At 50.6% G+C, this 18,603-nt stretch overlaps 2 long non-coding RNA genes across 2 annotated transcripts; both read right to left on the bottom strand.

Moving 5' to 3' along the window:
* Positions 1 to 7,018: 7,018 nt before the first annotated feature.
* On the bottom strand, positions 7,019 to 9,303 carry LOC102553092 (uncharacterized). The gene is made up of 2 exons (XR_005502733.2): positions 8,590 to 9,303; positions 7,019 to 7,357 (listed from the first exon to the last, which is right to left on the bottom strand). It is a non-coding gene; the product is annotated as an uncharacterized LOC102553092 (long non-coding RNA).
* A 6,763-nt stretch (positions 9,304 to 16,066) lies between these two features.
* On the bottom strand, positions 16,067 to 18,375 carry LOC102553156 (uncharacterized). Its single transcript, XR_352851.5, has 2 exons — positions 16,750 to 18,375; positions 16,067 to 16,394 (listed from the first exon to the last, which is right to left on the bottom strand). It is a non-coding gene; the product is annotated as an uncharacterized LOC102553156 (long non-coding RNA).
* Positions 18,376 to 18,603: the final 228 nt, after the last annotated feature.

The raw sequence follows: 18,603 nt of genomic DNA, 5'->3' as shown, positions 1-18,603 counted from the left end.
TTGTAGCCAAGAATGAACAATTTCTGATCCTCTGGCCCCATCTCCCAAGTGCTAGGATGATAGTTGCTCACCAACTACCACGTGGTTTGTATGGTACTGGGAATGGAACCCAAAATTTCTTGCATGCGGGCTGAGGGCTCAAAGCCTGAGACCTGCTCTGCTTAAAAAAGAAGCAATCAGCCCAACATGGTGGATTTTAGACCAGTCTGAGCATGTAGAAGGCAGAGGCAGATAGGTCTCTGAGTTTGAAGACCAGGGTTACACAGACTTTGTCTCATCTAAGGAAACGATATGAAGGTAAGTCAAGAGTAGGGTCTAGGGTTCATAGGAGACATCTTGATTCTGGAAGATTAAAAGGGTCCGAGGAGATTTAGCAGCTGAACTCTGACTACACGGCTGTGGTAGATGGCCCTGGAGTCAGATTGCAAGCCCAGCTAGGGCTACAGCTCCAAACTTTCCAGAAAACTTCCTTTTGCAATGGTGACCCAGATGCCTTAACCTGCACATCATGATCCTTGAGGATGACTGATGTCAGCCAACTCTGGTCACTAGGCTTACTCGGGAAGTGCCTTTATCCACTGAGTCGTCTTCCTAACCCTGAATCTCTTAGAGATAACCAGGGGCCTCCCTGCAGGTGACTAGCTCATGCTCAAGGAAACATCCGTTTGCTGCGCCAGAGGGGCTGCTGGGTTGCTGTCAGCAACAGCTCAGAGTCTGCAGTCTCCCACCTAAGGGTCACCTTCATTCTAGACAGACACCTGTTTGTCATTCACTACCCAGAGGGGCTTCCTCCCCAGTACTGAGCAAAATACCTAGAGTGACTCATTGTCTGGGCTGGTAGGATGGGCTAATATAGAGCCAAGAGCCACTAGTAGCACAGTGGACAACATCCTAGCTGCCTGCCATCTCTTAAGTCCCTTCTCTGGAACTAAGGGAGAACGTATAGACACAAATCAGAAACAAATTCGAGCCAGCTCCATGTGAGCCCCAAGAAAATAAAAGACAGGGATGTTACAGTTGCAGTCTTGGATCCCTTGCCTGCTGGAAGTAGGTCTCCTAGGCAGCCTAATGACCACTATGGTTCCCTTCCAGAAACCCTATTGAATTGGTTGAGGTGCAACAAGAACCAGGACAGACAGGTGCCAGCCAGACTGCCAGCAGCTGGAATTGCAGAGACCACATGTACAGATCCCACCCCAGAGACTCTGCCCAAGTGTCTTCACCAGTCTCCTTGGAGTCAGGTCCCAGGAGCTGAGGATCCTGAATCCAGTAGCCACAGGGCCAGGCAGGTGGAGGAAGGCTGAAGAGACGGACAGGTGTCCTTCTAAATGGACGTTGCCCAGATTATAGAGATGGCAGTTAAGAATGCTTGCTGCAGGCCCCAAAAGGAATAGGAACTCCACGGGAAGACCAAAAGAGTCAACTAACCTGGACTACTGGAGTTCTCAGTCTGAACCACCAACCGAAGAACATACACAGGCTAGACCTAGGCTTTCCTGCACATGCGTAGCAGACGTGCAGCTTGGTCTTCCTGAGGGTTCCAAACAACTGGAGTGGGGGCTCTCCCAAAAGCTGTTGCTTGTATGTGGGGTATGTTCTACTAGCTGGGCTGCCTTGTCTGGCCTCAGTGGGAGAGGAAGCGCCTAGCTTCACAGAGACTTTAAGTACGGGAGTGGGGGCTGGGGAGATACCCAGGGCAACCTACTGCTCAGAAAAGAGGAAGGGGAAAGGATTGTGGAAGGGGGTGATGAGGAAGGGAGCAGTGAGCAGGATATAAAATGAATAAGTTTGTTTTTAAAAAAAAAAAAAACAAAAACAAAAACAAGAGTGCTTGCTTTTCTTCCAGAGGACTGGAGTTCAGATTCCAGAACCCGTTCATACACTCACACAGATATGTACATGGAAAGAAAAGCTGTTAGAAAAAAGATAACTGCCTCATGTCTGATGTGTAAATACTCTCTAAAAAAAAACAAACAAAAAAAGAATGTATGTACCATGCATGCAGCTGCCCACAGAGAGGAGGAGGTCAGAAGAGAGCCTGGGCTCCCCTAGAGCTAAAGTTAGAGGGAGTTGTGAGCCACTCAGTGTGGGTGCTGGGAAGGGACTCTGGTCCTCTGGAAGACCAACTAGCACTTTGTTGTTGTTATTGTTATTGTTGTTCTTTTTTTAAGGCATAATTTCTCTGTGTAGCCCTGGCTGCCTTGAAACTCACTCTAGACAAGGCTGGGCTCGAACTCTGATCCGCCACCTCTGCCTTTCAAGTACTGGCTGGGATGGAATGTGTGCACCGCCTCTACCCAGGAGCAAGAAAGACTCAGCCATCTCCCCAACTGCAGAGGTACCTGTTTTTACATGGAATATCCTGGGGAGGGGGTGGTTGGCAACTGGTTTTGAATTGAAGTTTTTGAGTAGGAAAACACCGAAATGTCGGAAAGGAAAGGAGATAGCAATGAAAAAGGCGCCTCGTGGAAGCGAACTGCTGTGTGGAATTTTATCCTGAGAGCTCGTCTCTCTCGCACATGCTCCGTCTGTCTCCCTGTGCTTGTTTTTATACAATGGGACTCCTAATCCATCTTCTGCACATTATAGCACGGGATCCTGTGGGCCAGCTAGGACAGGGGCATTCCTGTAAAGAACACTTGGGGCTTGGGTTGGGGCTGGGCTGGCAGAGGGTTTGCCTAGCATGCAAGAAGTCCCAGGTTCCAGCCACAGCACCAAGTGAACTGGGTGTGCTGGTTCAAACCTGTCATCCTTGCAGTTGAGAGGACATGGAGGGACCAAGAAGTCAAGGCCATCTTTTGCCTGGGCTACAAGATGGTGTCTCAAAAAAAAAAAAAAAAAAAAAAAAAAGACTTGGGCTCTGTCTTGTGTTTTGCTATTCAATGCATGGTGGAAAACCTTTTATCATTTAAGGTTCCCAGATGAATCCAGGGCACTGAACAGACTAGGCAAGTGCCTTTGGTTTTTCTGAGACAGTTACACCATGTAGCCCAGACTATGGCTTTGTCGTTCCTGTTTTACTTAAGGTCTTACCATGCAGTCAAGATCTGCCTGGAATTTACCACGTGGCTGGCTTTGAACTCACAATACTTCTACCTGAGCCTCTCGAGTAGATCAGGTGTTGAGCCACCATGCACAGCTGGTGTTTGTCACTTCTTTGTATATGTGTAAGTTGGATTTCTAGAGGTGAAGTTCCACAGTCCTCATGCTGGCAAGACACTGCCAGTTGTTCACAGAATGGTATCCTCAGAGAAGAGCAAGGTGCTTCCTGTGACTCCGAACGTCCATCAACGGTGTTCAAGTTAGTTACTTTTCAGCCTGAAATGCTAAACATCTAAGCTGTTTACAGAAATTATAGTCAACACCCGACCATTGAGCCACATTCTGGGTCCATCACACTGATTTCGATATTGTCTCATACCAGCCAGCCTGGGCTACACTGGAGACTGTCAAAAAAAAAAAAAAAAAACCACACAGCACAAAACAGCACAAGTAGTGGTGTACACCTATAATCCCAGTCATGCAGATCTTGAGTTCCAGGCCAGCCAGAGCTACGCAGGAGACTCAACCTAAACGAGAGCTGGTAAGATTGCTCAATGGGTAGAGAGCTTGTCCTTCAGGTGTGAGGACTCCCCAGGCCCACGTAGCCCCAGGGCTCCTGTGATGGGCAGGAGAATCCAGGTCATGGCCAGCATACACAGTGGCAAGTAAGGATCGCAGAAAGGACAGCCCCTCTCAGACAAGACACAAGGTGGGGGCTGACACTGGAATGTGACCTCTGACATCTGCACTCTGACCTCTACACCTGCTCCATGGCACACCCATACTCGTGCAGAGGAGCAAAGGATCGAAGAGAAGAGGCTTCTTAGAGTCACTATGGCTAAGTCCCTTAATTACTGTTTCTGTGGAATGCCTGCCTATATACTCTTTGCCTGTTTTCCTTATTTTTTATTTGTAGATTTTTTTTTTTTTTTTGGTTCTTTTTTTCGGAGCTGGGGACCGAACCCAGGGCCTTGCGCTTCCTAGGCAAGCGCTCTACCACTGAGCTAAATCCCCAACCCCTGCAGATGTTTTATACATATTAAATTATCCCTTTTAGTGAATGCATTTTTTTACTGTAATATTTGTCTGGAATTTGCTTAACATTTTGTTGTTTGTTTGCCACCAGAGCTGACCATCTAAGTTCAGTCCCCAGGGCCCTTATGTTAGCAAGAGGGCACTGGTTCCCACAGTTGTCCTCTGACTTCCATACCTGAGCAATGGCACACCACACACACCACACACATACACACACACACACACACACACGCGCACACACACCACGCACACACACAATGCACACACCATGTGTGAGTATAGAAATAAAGATCTACTTTTAAAAACTATGTGGTGTGTAGTGTGTAGCTGTTTTCTCTGAGATCCAAACACTCCAGCCAGAAGACAAGAATAAAGACTGCTGAGAGACGCTCCCAGACCAGCCAAGCTAAAAGACTCTTAGAGACCAGCTGAGCTGCCTAGAAGAGTATCAGAATAATTGAGGCACCAGGAAAGGACACTCTGACCTGCTCTACTGCCTGCAGCCTGCATGGTGTGCTTCCAGTTTCTTTTATGAGCTGTCACTTGTGCTGGGGTAGACACTTGCTGGTGTGACTTTGTGTCATTTCTGCTCCTGTAAGTAACCCCTATCCCACAATCTTGTAAACAACCCCAATAAAACTCATTGGCTCACCAAGTTGGGCATTGGTGCAATCGTAACTTTGGTCTGTCCAGACTTCCTTTCTGAGGTGAGTAGCCGTGTGTTGTATCTCCCCAGGAGAAGTCTGTAACAACAGCACAGTGTGGGGTACCCAGGAGCTATGGACAGTGGTGAGCCACCTGACAGAGATGTTGGGGATCAAATTAATGTCTACAAGAGCAGTGGGGACTCCTAATTTCTAAGTCATCCCTTAGGACAGGTTGGGGTTTTTTGTTTGGTTGGTTGGTTTTTTTTTTTTTTTTTGTTTTGTTTTGTTTTTGTTTTTGTTTTTGTTTTTTTTTTTTTTTTGGTTCTTTTTTTCGGTGCTGGGGACCGAACCCAGGGCCTTGCGCTTCCTAGGCAAGCGCTCTACCACTGAGCTAAATCCCCAACCCTTGGTTGGGTTTTTTGTTTGTTTGTTTGTTTGTTTTTAAACAGACTATGTAGCTCTTAGTGGCTTAGAACTCAGCCTGTAGACTGACTTGGTTTCAAACTCAGGGACCCATTTGCCAGGCTCCTAATAACCAAAATCAGCACAGTTTCAGGTTTATTCATATATGAGTGTTTTACCTGCATGTCTGTGTGTGCCTGGTGCCACGGTCCATTGGATCTCCTGAAACTGAAGTTACAGATGGTTATGAGCCACCATGTGTGTGCTAGGAATCAACCCCAGGTACTCCACAAGAACAACAGCTGAGCCCCCCAGCGTTTACTACTTTCAAGAGTCCAATTTAGGCCAGGCATGGTGTCCCAGATCTTTAATCCCAACTCTTAGGAACTATGAGTTCCAGGCCAGCCTGACTTACATAGCAAGTTCCAAGCCATCCAGGCTACATAGTGAGAGCCTATCTCCCGAACAATAATAGTAACAGCAACAAAACAGTACAATCACAAACCAACTCCTAGCCTCAGGGCTTGAAGAACAGCTTGGAAGCTGTGACAGAGAACTGTGACCTTGTGTCCTCTTGATGCGACAGTTCCTCTACACACAGGACCTCCCTGCACTGACTTAAGACACTTGTACAAAGTCTGTTCACACAGAGCTTGGTACAGGCAAGCCTGTAGAAGATTTTCTTAATTACTGATTGATGGGGAGGGCTCAGCCCATTGTGGGTGGTGCTACCCCTGGGCTGGTGGGCCTGGGTTCGATAAGGAAGCAGGCTGAGCAAGCCATGGGGAGCAAGCAGTGAGCAGCACCCCTCCATGGCCTCTGCATCAGCTCCTGTCTCCAAGTTCCTCCCCCACTTGAGTTCCTGTCCTGACTTCTTCCAATGATGAACAGTGATAAATCCCTTTCTTCCCCAGTTTGCTTTTGGTCATTGTGTTTCATTGTATCAACTATAACCCGAAGTCATTTTTTACTGATGTCTCAACAGGTTCATTATTTTGGACTTTAATTTCATCCTCCAATCAATGTGTGTGTGTGTGTGCGTGGGTGCATGTGTGTGTCATTTCCAGAGGATCTGATGCCCTCTTCTGACATCCTCTGGCACCAGGCACACATAGTGCACAGACATCCATGCAAGCAAAAGGCCCACATGCAAAAGAGAAACAAAGGCTGCACATGCAGGCCGGAGGGTGGCTGAGCAGTTAAGAACACTGGCTTCAGGGGTTGGGGATTTAGCTCAGCGGTAGAGCGCTTGCCTAGTAAACGCAAGGCCCTGGGTTCAGTCCCCAGCTCCGAAAAAAAAAAAGAAAAAAAAAAAAAAAAAAAGAACACTGGCTTCTCCTCTAGAGAAGCCAGGTTCAGCTCCCAGCATCCACACGGAGGCTCATGACTGTAACCCTAACCCCAGGGCATCTGGCAACACTTCTTGTCCTCTATGAACTTGAAGCATGCACATGATGCACAGAACTGTATGCAGACAAAACATGCGTGCTCATAGAAATAAAAAAGCAGCAGCCAGGTGTGGCGGAGCACACCTTTAGTTCCAACCCGAAGGAGGTGGAGACAGAACTCTGTGAGTTCGAGACCAGCCTGGTCTACATAGTGAGTTCCAGGACTACCCAGTGACCCTGTCTCAAAGTAAAGCTGTACATACTCGAGCCTTCTTCCCTCTAAAAGGAATGCCACATGCCTAGCCCAGGTGGAAGCTTTGTAAGGGGACCTGGAGGGCAGGGATAAGAACAAGAAGGCCCTCTGCAGAAGAGATGGCCCAGCACCCAGGGACAGGGACCTGTGGAGGCCCAGCCTGCTTGGGCAGGAAGAGTGACCTTCAAGAAACACTAACACAGGAGAAAAGGAAAGCTTAGTCTGCATGGGTCCCATCTGGACCACTGGAGAGCTCTTGACACCTTTATTGGGGTGACTCAGATGACAGGGTCAGACGGAGATCTGCCTGCAACACCCCCTGCCCCCTGCAGGTCCTAGGACTGGTGGAAGATGCCTTTGCAGGCTGATTCAGGTGCTACTCCTTTGTGAGGTCCCATGGCTGCTCAAGAAAAAATCCTGAAGCAAGCCCAGAGAGCAAGAGAACCCAGCAGCTCCTGTGAGGATCACTCCACACCCCGGCCTGGTAACAGTCAAGGGGCTTCCGGGCTTCCAACATCCATTGGAAGATAGCCCTTGGTCCTGTGCAGCCTGGGCAGCTCAGATGTCAGGGATGCTGACAAAGCTGGCTCCTGGAATGAGAAAGGCCAAGGTATCTGTCACAACAGGGATCCACTGGCTCCGGTGCCAGGAGTTACCCACCACCAATAGAGAGTCTCTACATAACCAGGCAGAAAGAGCCAGTCACCAACATGTCCAGAGCTGAGGCTACCTAAGTGAGGACCGGACCATACCATAGCAGAAGATTCTGAGGGTGTTGGTTAGAACCAGAATCCCAAGGTCTGAAGAAGAAGGACCTGGAGCTTGCAGTCTTTGGGGTGTGTGTGTGTGTGTGTGTGTGTGTGTGTGTGTGTGTGTGTGTGTGCATGTATGTATGTATGTGTGGTGCATGTGTGTGTATGTGTGTGTGAGAGAGAATATATGTGTGTGCACATATGTATGTGTGTGCATATGTATACATTAGCATACATGTACATGATAGACACCTTTGCTGTGCTAAGACAGGCATTCATTGTACTGTCTGTGGCATCTCGTCTCTGGAACCCCCCCTCCCCTGCCTGGGCTCAAGGCTGTGGCCTATTCACTCACATACTCCTTTACAAAACATGAAACCCTTAGGAAGCCCCACACACCCAGTCTCTGGCTTGTTGCTGAGTGTAATTTTGGGAGGGGAGATTTCCCATCAGGCACCTCTACCTAGCTGATTGGTGGGCTCCAACAATATGAGTGCCAAGACCAGGGCAGTGTCAGTGTCTCAGCTCCAGATGAGCTCCACAGAGCCCCTCCTTTTACTTTTAGGGAAGGGTTGAGCAGGGCTGAAACAGGTTCTCGTGTATCCAGGCTTGGTCTTGAACTCCCTAGCAGAGGGTGGCTTTGAAATCCTGATCCTCCAGCCTCCACCTTCTGAGTGCTAGCCAAAGGCCACTACCACCACACCCACATCCTCTGTTCCTCATGAAATGGTTCTACCAACAGGAAAACAGATTTCCAGGAGAGTTGAACCCAACTCTGCTGGAATCCAGAAGCGATGGGAGGCCCAGGCAGCTTCTGCCAGGATCCAACTCCAAGTCTACTGAGCTAACTCAGCAGCAGGCTGGCACCAGGCCTTTCTCTCGGTGATGGGAAGAAATTCCACTGCTGGCTTCAGGAAGCCAGGAAAAGAGGGAGTGGGGGTGTGGAGGAAGCTTCACCACCAAGAAATATTACACGCTGGAGCTTGTGAGCTTGGAAAGGGGGAATCTAACTATGAACTCCAAGGGCTCCCCCCAGAAACAAGCCCCTTCAACCGAGCTGGATTTCTTACCCAAAAGTGTCTCCACCCTGGACCCCAATAAAGTCTGTAGAGCTGGTATGGCTCCATTCTACTAGAAGCAGGGCCCCTGGCATCATCTTGGGGGTCATATTGATGTGATCTCCATGTAAGTAATTGGAGAACCCGCCAAGGAGCAACCAGGGGGCTTTGCCCTACCATCTTTAGCCCCTAAAACCCTCCTGGACGCCCTCCTGCAGAAGATGCAGGCCGAGGGCTCTCCTGGTCTGTGCACTTCCGCTTCCGGGATGGTATCCCGGTTTCTCTAGGCCAGGCTGGTCTTGCCCAATTCTCCAACAGCAGGGCCTGCCGCTACCCACAGAGACTGGGCCAGCTGAGCACATGACCCAGTCAGGCCCAATGAGAAGCCGCCTTAGGTTCCTCAAGCTGTCGCCGGGTTACTCTCCCTGAGGTTGCAGGAGTGCCACCACCCACGGCCCGCCCACGAACACAGTACCCAAGGGACATAGAGTGAGGCCATGAGCAAGAAAGAGCCTGGGTACCGCTCTTTGGATCTCAGGATCCCGATCTCGGGATCTGATTCGGGCCCCACACTGGAAGTTTCTTGTTCCGGAATCACAGAATTTCTTTGCATAAGTCAAATTGCCCGGGAGTCATTTGTCACTTTCAGCTCAGACTCCCGCCTGCCCGAGGCCGTAGGGAATCCACCTGGAAGCGGAACGCTTTCACTAAAGCCTCAATCACAAAAGCTTCAAAAGCCAGGTCCACAGGAACCTGCAGGTCCAGGATGCTGCAAAGTGAGCCCAGACCCTGTAGAGGTGCAGACACCCTTTAAAGGGCTTGGCAGCTCCACCCCAGCCAGGGAAGCCCTGCCTGCCACCCACCTCTTAGGCTCCTGGATAACAGAGTAACAAACACACACCCTAAGTCTCACCCGCAGTCGGCACCCCTGGGTTCCTCAGAAAGGACTACAGGTGGAGTACCCAAGGTTATGAGTTCTGGCTCCCCACCCCCACCTCCAGACTCCTAGGCAAGAATGTTCCATAGCTCAGGGGTGGGCTAGGTCAAGACTAGAAACCTGACACCATCCTGCCCAGCCTTGGGGCCACAGCCAGGCTGCTGCTGCTGCGGGAGGTACTCGGCCGGGCCCATTCTCCAACCATTCTCTACCTACCCCACCCCCAGACTCTCTACCTCCGAGCAAGCAGGCCAGGCATTTCTGTGCCTGCTCCCTTTGAGACTTCATAAAAACGCAATTAACTATCACCGGATAAAAACCAGATCTCCCAGAAAACCCAAGTGCAAGTTGGCTTCTCTTGGCAAATCATATGGCCTGATCCTCTAGGGCCACAAGCCCAGCGCCTTGTCTGAGCCGTTTGCTCAGAATGCTGCCCCTGGCAGAGGCAGAAGCCCCCAGTGTCTGCACCCTGTGTCTGAACCACTGAGTAACTTTTCTCACACGGCCCGCAAACGGCTGTCCTAGCCTATGACAAGCCAGCCTCAAGCACTGCTGGAAGAGAGGGGTTTTTGAATCTGTACTAAACCAAAGCCAGACCTCAGGGACTTCACGATCTCCCAAACCTTCCCTAGGCCTCCCAGCCCATCCTGGTGTCTCACTCTTGGAAAGCCCCGCCCACCGATCCCAGATGCCAGCTGCTTTCCCTACAGGCCAGGACCGGCAGCTCTGTCTGCAAAGAGCCAGACAGTCGGTATGCTAAGCCTTGTGGGCCATGTGGTTGCTGTCCTAACTGTTGAACTCTGCCCTTGTGATCCTAAAGCTGCCTTGGTTAACCCAGAAGCACAGGCACAGCTGGAGGCGGGCATGACAGCACAGGCTTCTTAGCACTCAAGACCCCGAGGATTATGAATTTGAGGCCAACCTGGGCTCCATAGTGAGGCACTGTCTTCAAAAGGCATGGCTATATCCCTATAAAACTTTATTTACAAGAACAGTGGTAGGCCAGATTTGGACCCAGAGTTTTGTCCTCCTAAAGAGATGGCCACACCCTCCCCTTGCTTCCAGACGAAAGAGCATTGCATTGTGGGTCCCAACCATGGCTGCCAGATGGGGAGGTGGGAGGGAGCGCTGCCTTGCCAACTAGGCTTAGGCCTGAATGCACTCTGCCCAGAAGCCCCTGGGTAACCACTGGAATCCCATATTCTCTGACTCAAGGAGACCAGGCAAGAAGCCCAGGTCAATGCTTTGCTGACCCCACATCCTTTACCGTGCAGCTCTCTCCTAGGCCTGGCTGAGGTCTCCAGGGTCAGTCTCCATCGCTGACAATCCACTCACAGCCCTTGGGTCAATCCCTGGGGGTTGAATCTTCAGCTTGACCACTCACAGGAGCTGGTACCAAATACCTGGGACCCATGCTTACTGCCTCCTCCCCCCAGGTCACCAGGCATCCCAAACCGGGGGCCTTGGGAGATGCCCACCCCACTATCTGGGAACAACTAAACTGACTCCATGCTGGATACAGCATGCCTCATCCCCAGAGCCTTCTTCAGGGGAGCTCACAGCTTCCATGCCTCAGCAGGTAACCATCAATCTCCCCAAGCCTGCCTGGAATATTGGAGTGATGGTGAAGGTGTTGCACAGCCCCCTTGAGCTGAGGAGGACAAACACCACAGGCTAAAGATATCAGAACAGCGGCCAGAAGTAGGTGTCTCTGTCTATTTCCTTAAGAAGCCCAAAAGACTCAAATGGCCACTTCAGGGCTTTGTGTTACAGAAGGAAAACACAAAACCTAGCTGGTTGAACCACCGAGTGGGGTTTCTGCCCTGTTGGACCCTGCAGAGCCTGACCATAAGGCTGTAGGGTTCACCTGAGCCTTGTCAGGACGAGTCACCGGGACCACAGAGACCAGCGTGGCACAGGCACAGCATGGGGTCGGGTCACGGAGGGTCTCCAGCACAGAGAACCCTTTGGGCCTGATGACCTGAGTTTGATCCCTAGAATCCGTATAAAAGGTAGAAAGATGAGAACCGACTCCATCCAGTTGTCCTCTGACCTCCACACATGCGCGTGCGCGCACACATCCTGTACATAGATAACAGTAAATAAGTATCAAACCCCAAAAGACGAAATAACACGTCGCAGCTCTCAGGAGGTGGAGGCAGGATTTTATCACGAGTTTAAAGGCAGCCAGAGTTACATACACTGAGATTCCGGTTCCCAAAGGGCTCGGGGTGTGGCTCGGTGGTAGAGAGCTATGGCTTTCACCCCTTAAACAAAGCAAACACTCAAGAGGCCAGCAGGACCAGAAGCCCGACTGGCCTGCTCCCTCAATTACTCCAGAGAGCCAGTGAAAGGTGGGGTTGGGGAGGATAACCCAGCAAACATCTCCTCAGACACACACCCCAACCACGTGACCAAGTCCCGCCCCGACTGAGCCCTTGCTGTGATGGGGGCAGGGGCACCTTTCTCTAGAGGCTTCCTAAATCTAGCCAGGAGGAAAGGTCAGAGAGGTTCTGGAGGGGCACACTGTTCAAAATGTGCAAACTATACTCCTCTCTGCACGTGGAGATGTCCCGTGAAGTTCAGAGACACCAACCATCAGAGGCCGGAGGAGGCCAAGACCTGTTTCGCTTCTAATACAATTAAGTCTCACTAATGACAGTGATGTGGTGTCCTGGAAGAGAAGCAGCCCAGGGAAAGCAACAATATTCATCCACTCCCACCCCCACTGTAGTGGGCTGCGCCCGCTGAGACGGTGTTCTCAACCTGTGGGTCGCGACCCCCGCGATACCCTTCTATCGCCAGAAATGTTCACATTACGATTCATAACAGCAAAATTACGTTATAAAATAGAGTTCAGATAAGTTTTTGCTAGGGGTTCGCCACCACATGAGGCACAGCGTTAAGGGTCTCTGTGTCAGAAAGGCTAAGGGATCCAGGTGGCACCTCAGCTGACACTCAATACTACAGGGAATAGGACAGTCAGTGACAGCCCATGGGACACTGCATGGCCACAGCCAAAAAAAGCTCCTCTAATTCTACAAATGTATTTTTAAAACAAACAAAACAGAGCAAATGAAACCGAGGCTGGAAAGACGGCTCCACGGGTTAGAGTATGTGTTGTTCTTACAGAGGACTCAGCTCAACTGCGGGTACCCACGTGGTGGCCCGCGACCAACAGTAACTCCAGTTGTAGTAGGTCTCACACCTTCTCAGGTACCAGGCACAGGCACGCACATAGTACGCATACATACATGTAGGCGCACACATTCATACAGACAAAGTAAAATAAATCTTTATTTTAAAAAAGATGTGCTGTCTAGTTTTATGTCAACTTGGCACAAGCAAGAGTCGTCTTCCCAGGAGAGTCCCTAGAGAAACTGTGGCTGCAAGATCCAGCTGTAGGTAAGCCTGTAGGGCATTTTCTTAATTAGTGATTGATGGGGGAGGGCACAACCCATTGTGGGTGGGGCCATCCCTGGGCTGGTGGTCCTGGGGAGCAAGCCAGCAAGTGTAGAGAGCCATATTGGATTTGGGCCTGGTCGCTTTGTGACTGTATGGCCACAGTTAAGATTCTTGAGATTGTTAGACCAAAAGCCTCTCTCATGAATTTATGGCACAAGAAGATAACAATCAGCCCGAACAAGACCCCTCTGAGTCTCTTGCAGGGTTTGACCCCTGCTGAGCCCTGCTGAAGCCTTTTGTTCCTAACTAGGAGCAGTCTGGCCAGGTACTTCTCACCCGAGTCAGAATTAGGCTGACCTTCCTGGTTATTTCCCTAATTAATTCAGGTCTAGTAGTTGGTCTTTTGTTACCGAAGTCACTCACGAGCCAGGTAGTCATGAGCCAGGGTTTCCCACTGTGCTTCCCAGATATTTTCTACCTGGGGAACTTGGGTATATAAGTGGTGAATAAAGCTACAGGAGTCTAGAGCCTTTCTTCTTCTGGCTTGACAGGAATAACCTGTGTGCGTGTGTGTGCGTTTCTTTAATCCCACAGGCTTTCGCCCATGTTGGTGCTGCCACCCGACAAGCAAGCAGCACCCCTCTATGGCCTCTGCATCAGCTCCTGCCTCCGGATTCTTGTCCTGTCTGAGTTCCTGTCCTGACTTTCTTCAATGATGGCCTAGAGTGTGGAAGTGTAAGCCAAATAAACCCTTTCCTCCCCAAGTTGCTTTTGCTCATGGTGTTTCATCCCGGCAATAGAAACCCTGACTAAGACACTGTGTCTGACAGCACACTCGTGTAAATCACAATTGCTTAGGAGCTGGAAGTAGAGATCAGGAGTTGAAGGCTACACAGCCAGGTCCAGGCCAACCTGAGCTACAGGACGGATACCCTGACTCTAAATAAATAAAGAAATATCCGACAGTCTGGTTACTCAGTCCTGTAATCCCACCTACTTGGAAGGGTGAGGTGGGAGGAGCACTGTGAGTTCAAAGCCTGCCTGGGTCCTACAGGTTGTTCTCTGATCAACCTGACACCAGCACCACACACACACACACACACACACATAATAATTTTAGCAGGAGGCCAGGATGTCGCCGTAGCTCTGTGGAGCGCTTGCCGAGTGTGCAAAGCCCTCGTGTCACCCTTGGTGTCATGTGGGTCAGCTATGATGGCAGCAAGACACACCTGAATAACCCTAGCGGTCAGGAAGGAAGCAGGGAGGTCAGATGCTCAAGGATGATGGAGTTCGAGGCCAATCTGGGTTACATGAGACCTGTCTCCAAGACAAAACACAAGAAAGAAAACTTAAAAATCCAGAAGAGCCCACAAGACAGACACAGCCGTGCATCAGCCTTCATCCATTACCCAAGTTGCTCACACACCAGACCCACGGGCAGCTGTCCAGTGCCAAAACTTCTTGTTGTTGTTATTGTTGTTGTTTTGGTATTTTGAGACAGGTTTTCTCTATGTTCCTCAATATCTAGAACCAACTGTGAAGACCAGGCTGGCCTCGAACTCACTGAGGTTAGCCTGCCTCTGTTTCCCATGTGCTAGGATTAAAAGCATGCACCACCCCCACTTGGCTAATATTTTATGTAAGTGGAATTAATTGCAAAATCTCTACAAATCAGATATCCCAGGAAAGCCAGACCCAAACCTACTGAGTAGGGTTGGGGTGGAGAAACATCATCTCTGGGAGAGACAGATAATCATTCATCTCTGTGGGACAGAAGGAAATGAGGCACAGAGAGACCCTGGGCCATAATCACCCAGCCCCTCAACTGGTGGAGCTGTGATCTGAATCCAGGCCTACCTGGCTGCAGTCTGCCTTGCCATGCACCAACCTGGAGCCCAGTGGAGTTGGAATGAACTCTCTCTTCTCTAGGACCTAGAGGTTCCAGAGCACTGGCAGCAATCTTGGCTCTGAGCTGGACAAAGTTTGTTAGTCTGTGGTATATGCCTGTAGTCCCAGCACTCAAAGAGTGGAGGCAGAAGGATCAGGAGTTCAAAGCCATCCTTAGCTACATAATGAGTTTGAGGCCAGCCTGAGCTACATGAAACTGTTCAAATAAATAAGCAAAATAATAAAAGCCCAGGATGGCACCTAACTCTGAAGAACTGACACGTTCCAACAACGAGCCAGTGTCAATATTCCTTCAAAAACTCAAGCCGACAGAGAGGGGTCATCCCAGCTCTCAGAGGCTGGAGATCAAAAGTTTCCAACCACTCTGAGCTGGCTACATAGTCACTTCAAAACTAGCCTGGGCTATACAGAAAGGCAAACAACAGAGACCCAGCTTCCAGCTACAGGAGTGAGCACACCTGTGGGGTGCACAGTGCAGACCAGCAACTTCTGCCCAGCATGCCGATCTATCCATTGAATCTCAATCTACCTACCTGACTAACCTGTCTATAGGCTCTGTGGAGCCTGAGGGCTCTTCCCTTGAGGCTGTGGAGTTTGCTGGCTGGAGGCCTGGACTCCTAGCACCTGCCCCCTGCCCTGAGCCGGGGTGGGGGTGCGGGTGGGGGTGGGGGGATGTGGCAATCACAGTCCTGTCACACGGTGTCTGCTGGACCACAAGACAGGCACGTGTTTCATGGATGAGAACAGCTGGGAAAGACTGGGACCACACAGCTGCTATGTGACTGGGCTAGCACTTGTATCTCTGGCTGGACCTCCAATCTTTCTCCCCCCCCCCCCCCCCCACAGCTCTAGGCAGGTCCCTTCCCATTCTCCAGGAGCCTCAGACCCTGCATAATGAAACCGTTTCTGGCCCTGTAGACACAGGAGCACAGTCGTGTGGAAGGCCAATGGGGTACCCCAAGCATTGACCCCTGCAACCTGCAAAGAATAGGTGTCATCTCACCAGGCAGTTCTGGAAGGTTCCTAGTGCCTCGGAGCTCTGCAGAACACTGGACAGTACACCCTAGGCACAGGGATATCCATCCAGGCATCAAGATTTCTGTGGCTTAGTGGTATGTTAACACTGTGGCCCCAAGTCAGGTCCGCCTACCTGTCCTCACTAAACGAATTTAAAGAATCAAATTAAAAATGGAAGGCAGATCCCCAGCTCCGAAAAAAAGAAAAGAAAAGAAAAAAAAATGGAAGGCAGAAAGGGAGATTTATTTAATGTCGCCACATTGGGAAGAGAGACACAGAGATCTAGCAAATGCCGCCAAAATCCACCGCTCTACAGAGAGATCAAAGTTTAAATAGAAGTCAGAGATTTACACAGCTATGCAGTTCCGGCCAAGGTGTGCTCCCGCCCACACTGAGTCGTCTGTGTTGTGCTTCAGTCTCCTCCGGGGAGGAGCTGTGGGGAATCTCTTTCCAAGAGTCCTCCTTTGGGCTGTGCCTTTTCCCTCTCTCAGCATACCGTTCCTGGGGGAAGTCCTATATCTCTGGTGCCCGTCGTCGTCGTTTCATTAGCCTGGTATTGAGACACAAGCGTGTCTTCAGATACTTTCTGCTGTACCTGGTACAGAGAGCGAGTCTAGCATACACAAGGCCCTGAATTCCCTTCCCTCCTTCCACCTGGGGCCAAACTCTGGCTCCCAGCACAGCGCTGGCTCTCTAGTGTCCTATGACTGCAAAGAGAGGAAGAGTGGGTGCGGGGAAGGTCCTGGGACTACTCCAGCCCTGTCCCCACCCCCACTTCCCCACCCTACCCCTACTCCCGCCCCAGTGGCTCCCCAGGCACCGAGCCCCTCCCACCGCAAACCCTGAATTGTCTTCACCACCTCAATGCTTTGGCCCCAGTAAGAAGGCCACCTATAAGGTCTTACAAGTTAGGCTCTGGTCTTTCTCTATCCCAGCACTTTAGAGAGATATCGTTTACCCTCTCCATGACCACGTGACTTGGGGGCTTGGAGGGTTGGGCTGCTCCTTGCCCCACATTCCAACCTCAGATTCCTCCACGTGACGGCGCATGCTCCCAGCCAGTTTCCCTGACTATACCTGCAAACGTCCAGACAGACTGGACTCGCATAGCAGCTTGGGAGAATCTCCAGGGAGATCCACCCAGACAAAAAGCTAGTCCCAGCAGACGCCAGGCTGCGGGCTCCATTTATAGAACAGTATGAAATGGTGACATTCTAGAAACGGAGGGCTGGTAGGTGATGCGAGGGGCAGAGGAAGGAAAGGGGAGGCTGGAAGGCTGGCTTAGCGTCTCAGCGATCCTTCTGTTGAGAGGCAAGTTGGATGGAGGCAAACCAGTCACTAGGGAGATCCAAGCATCAGGGAGGTGGAGGCAGGAGGATAAGACTTCAAGGTCATTCTCCCTGAGGCCAGCCTGGGCTAGTGAGGCTGGCTCAAAAGACAAAAACCAGGTACCGCTAACTACAGGAGATGAAAAGCAGACTACCTGGGAGGTTGAACCACCCGGTGAGGAATGGCCAATGTGGAGCAGAGGTCAGAGCCAGAGGCACTCACCGCGGGAAAACAAGTCAAACAAGAGCTTTGATAAGCACACAGCACAAGGCTGTCTGCACAGCCAGGCTCATCGTTCTGCTGCAGCGATCAGGCCTCGCTAGTTAGATCAGGTTGACCTGGAGTAGCCCAGGCTAGCCTTAACGGTCTTGAGAACCTCATGCTGCCCTTCCGGCATCAGCCTCTGAGACTTAGGATTCAGCCATGAGCCACCGCACCCAGGTTCCCAGGTTTCCTTCAAATCACATGCAAATCTGAAAATTACCACAGCCGTTTCCAGGCATGTTCCCTGCATGTCCCCGGTCCACCTAGCTCAAGCTTCCTCCTCTCATCTTGGATGCCCAGGGTTTGCCCTCTATGCCAGGGAGGCCACCGCTGTCTGTCAGCACACAGGGCAGAGAGTGGCTTAGGGCCCCAGGGACAGGGCCTCGCAATTACCAAAAGCCGCTCTGTTTGCTGCCTAGAGCCTCTCTCTGTTCCTTCCTTGATTCCTCCCTAAGGTCCAGTCTTCCCAGTATTCTCTCGGCCACCAATCTGCCTTGACATTACCTTCAGCCTTCCACACGATGCTCTTCCTGCTTAGCACAGAACACATGACTCTGAATGAATGAATGAATGAATGAATGAATGAATGAATATCTGGGAATTAAAAAGTTAAACCTGAAAAAAAAACTTTAAAAAAAAAAGTTAAACCTGGTCCAGGGGCTAGGGAAAGCAAGACTAAGGGGCCTGTTCTATCTAGAAGGAATTACAGGATGTGGGGAGAATGAATGGCCAAGAGAGTAGCCCTGCTTGGGGGCATTCAGGGTCAACCCCACTATGGATTCTCTCATTGATGATGAGTTGGGGAGCTGCTTCACTATCTGTCGGCCCAAAACATCCTGTGTGGTTCACAGAAGGACGGCAGGAATGGAGACCCAGTCACAGAGGACTTCAGATCTGACCCGTGAGACAGCACCACAAGTGGGGTCCCTTGACCCACCTCAATGAACTGTATTCCACTCCCAAGACCCCCCATACTGCAGCTGCCACCTCCTTTCTTTGGAAAAAAAAGTTTCACTTCAGTGTGTGTGTGTGAGTGTGTGAGTGTGTGTGTGTGTGTGTGTGTGTGTGTGTGTGTGTGTTGAGGGAACGACTTTAGTCAGTTCTCTCCTTCCACCATGTGGATCTATGGGGATCAAACTCAGACCTGCAGGTTTGGTGGCAAGCAC

Source organism: Rattus norvegicus, chromosome 3, assembly GCF_036323735.1.
Source record: "Rattus norvegicus strain BN/NHsdMcwi chromosome 3, GRCr8, whole genome shotgun sequence".
Taxonomy (NCBI): domain Eukaryota; kingdom Metazoa; phylum Chordata; class Mammalia; order Rodentia; family Muridae; genus Rattus; species Rattus norvegicus.
This window is presented reverse-complemented; position numbering and strand designations above follow the sequence as displayed.